We start from the raw sequence: 3,354 nt of genomic DNA, 5'->3' as shown, positions 1-3,354 counted from the left end.
AAAAAGGTCGGGTCGGGTCGGGTTGAGTTCAGGTCGGGTTCGAGTTCAGGTTGACTTTTCCCAACTCAGGTCGGGTTCGGGTTAGAAAAATGGGTCCCTCGGGTCGGGTCGGGTTGAACCTCTTCGGGTTGGATATCAGGTCGGGTCGGGTTCGGGTGGAAAAATGGGTTCCCCGACGTGAGTTGCACCCTGGTAGGACGCCCCTCTTCATTGCAAACAATATACAATACCAATTAACCCATATTTCGGATATATAACACAATTTCTTTGTAAATTTACCTTCATTTTTTTCTTTTTTCCCTTATTCTTTTTAGAATTTTTATTATTATTTTTTATTCTTCTTCATCCTCGTATGTTTATTTTGTTTTAGGATTTTTATTGAATTTTTCTATTTTTCATCTACTCTTTTCTTTTTTTTCTTCATCCTTTTTTTATTCTTTTTCTTCTTAATGTTAAGATTTTTTATGAAGTACAGTGGTTGAAGACTTAATAGAGACAAATATGAGGGCTTCTAATAATATTTAATTGAAAATAGAGGAAAAGTAGAAAAATCTTAAAATTGAAAAGAAGAATAAAAAAACAATAATCCAAAAAATCTAAAAAACTAAAGAGAAAGCAGATGGAGAAGAACAATAGAAACAAACATGATGACAAAGAAGAAGAACAAAGAACATGGTAAGCTCTAGCTTTTGGGCTAAAAAAATTGTTGTGATGCTGCAAAAAAAAATGTACCAATCCAAAAAAAATTTGCACCAAAAAGTATTCCTGTGGTGAAAATTTTACTTCTCTAAATATTTTTCTACGGTAATGTTTTTACCGCAGTACAAATATTTTACCATTCATGAAAAAAAATTTACCGTTGATAAAATTTTTTTACCACTCAATACATATTTTTACCACTCTAAAAAAATTACTCTCTAAAAACATTTTTAATGCTGTAAAAGTTTCTTTCCGCCGAAAGTCATTTTTACCATAACACTTTTTTTTTGGGGTTTTTTTTTGGTTTCTTTCAAATTTTCTTCTTCCTCATCTTTTGTTTTGTATTTTCTCTATTTTTCCTGTCTTCTTCGCCAACTTCTTCTTCCCTGAATAAATCCCAACTATTGTTTCTCTGAAGACTTTACCAACTATAGTTCATAAATAACTGGAGGTTTACGTATAGAAAAAACAAGAAGAACAGAAAAAACTAATAACGAGACTTAAACAAAGGAGAAAGAAGATGAAGAACAAAAAGAAACTAAAACTCAATCTGAAAATAAAATTTTCTTTCAGGACGGTACCCCAAAAATCTCACTCAGGGTGCACTGCCTGTGCACTCCCACCAAACTGGACTCCACTGTTTTATATCATACAAATATGTAAAAATTAGATGAATCAAACATGAATTTTACAAAATTTTCATGAATCCACAACTTTACATCAATTCTAAAGATTACTTAAAATAAAAAAAGAAAAGAAAGGGGTGAAATTTCCTCTGTCTCAAGGAAAATGATTAAAATATCATTATATGGTATAAAATAACCAAAATACCCTTATGTCATGGAAAATACCATCAAATACGAATATTTTAATAATTTTTATGAGACAAGGATATTTTGGTAATACTCTATAAGATAGGAGTACTGTATTGATATTTTTTTTTTTTCGTTTTTTAACATGGATGCTCCCAAATTTTACGTGAATTAAAAGCTTAAAATGAATCTATGACATTATGTGGATCCACAAAATGATTGAATTCTACAAACTTTATGTGAAAAAGTGACTAGAAAATAAATTAGAAAAAGAAATAAATGATAAAAATTCTAAAAAAGAGCAAATTTTAAGATTCTTTTGTCTCAAGAAAAAATAACCAAAATACCATTATATGATGTAAATGACCAAAATACTCTTATATAATAGAAAATATCATTAGATATGGGTATTTTGGTCATCTTTTATGAGAAAAGGTATTTATGTCATTTTCCATGGATGTTGGTGTTCCTATTCGAGAACCATATCTCATTCCAGAGCTCATTTTGATAGCCAGCATAGCTAATGCTCATGTGATGTAGTGGTTGAACAAAAATGAGAAGAAGATAAGAAGATGCTTCAAGGTGCATAAACACTTTCCTTAAGACGATATTCGCCCCCATCAGTAGTCTGCACAGGGGACCACAAACTCGCCTCCAAGATACAATAAAGCCCGGTTCCAAACTGATTGCTTGATGACGTTCTGCACTGAACGGAACCAAGCCTGAATCACCCTTGAATTCTGCAAGTATTTGAGACCCAAGTGACTGTGTCTGACTATCTGCAGAATAACAGTACACTTGACAGAAACTTCAAAAACGCTGTAAACAGAAAGTTTGTAGGGGATTTTGAGAGTGAAAAAGAGTGTAAAAAGTTAATGGAATCAGTAATTTTAGGTTTGCAAAGCTAGATTCCGAATTGTATTTGTTCTGTGCGTTTTCTGCTCTTTAAATAGAGCTTTTGGTGTCTTTTTATGTTGAAAAGCACCATTTTTGGGCATCCTTTCAGTGGGTTTGAATTTATACCCAATCGCCTCTGGAACGTTGGACTTAAATGGGCACAATCCAACGGTCCAGATCACACCCGATCGGACACCTTCCACTAGCCAGGATCCTACGCACTAGATCTATCTTGATCCAGCACTAGCCGTTGGAACCATCCAAGCGCGATCCTACGGTCCGGGTCGCACCTGCTCGGGATCACCATCGGATTAGACCGATCTCAATCCAATGGCCCAGATCGAATCTGAAAAAATGAAAGGCTCCAATCGCTCCTAGCTACGATGCGCCCTATAGCCCGTTGTGTGCACGTGCCCATGCACATGCACATTGTCCCGCGGTTCCACGCATGGCTTTGACCCATTGTGCAACAAACATTAAAGAGAAGTGGGTAAAGCTATTTAAACCCATCTCCATCTTTTTGCCAAAGCAATATGGGACTATCTTTTCCCACTACTTTTGCATAGGGGTGTGCATTATTCGGGTTTAACCGAATAACCGAACCGAATTGGTTCGTTTATTTTGGTTCTGGTTTTGGTCGATTCGGTTCGGCTTCAATTTTGGTTTCCATCAAAAATTATTTCGGTTAACCGAAAAACCGAATTGTGGCAAGTCCAAAGAACAATTTTTCTGTGTCGGTGATTAATTCATTACCAATCACAAGTAGTATAAGTTAAATTTACCCTCACTGAAAGAAGTCAACCATCCACAAGTCACAACACAAAGGTTTTCAGTCGTAATTAATTCATTACCAATCACAAGTAGTATAAGTTAAATTCAACCGTCCACAAGTCACAACTCACACGACACGAGTCACTTGATATATCCACCCCCCTTTTTCTCATTT

The sequence above is a fragment of the Tasmannia lanceolata genome, unplaced genomic scaffold, assembly GCF_043159265.1.
Source record: "Tasmannia lanceolata isolate RefF3 unplaced genomic scaffold, GAP_Taslan_0.1 ptg000023l, whole genome shotgun sequence".
Classification (NCBI taxonomy): domain Eukaryota; kingdom Viridiplantae; phylum Streptophyta; class Magnoliopsida; order Canellales; family Winteraceae; genus Tasmannia; species Tasmannia lanceolata.
Note: the sequence above shows the minus strand (reverse complement) of the source record.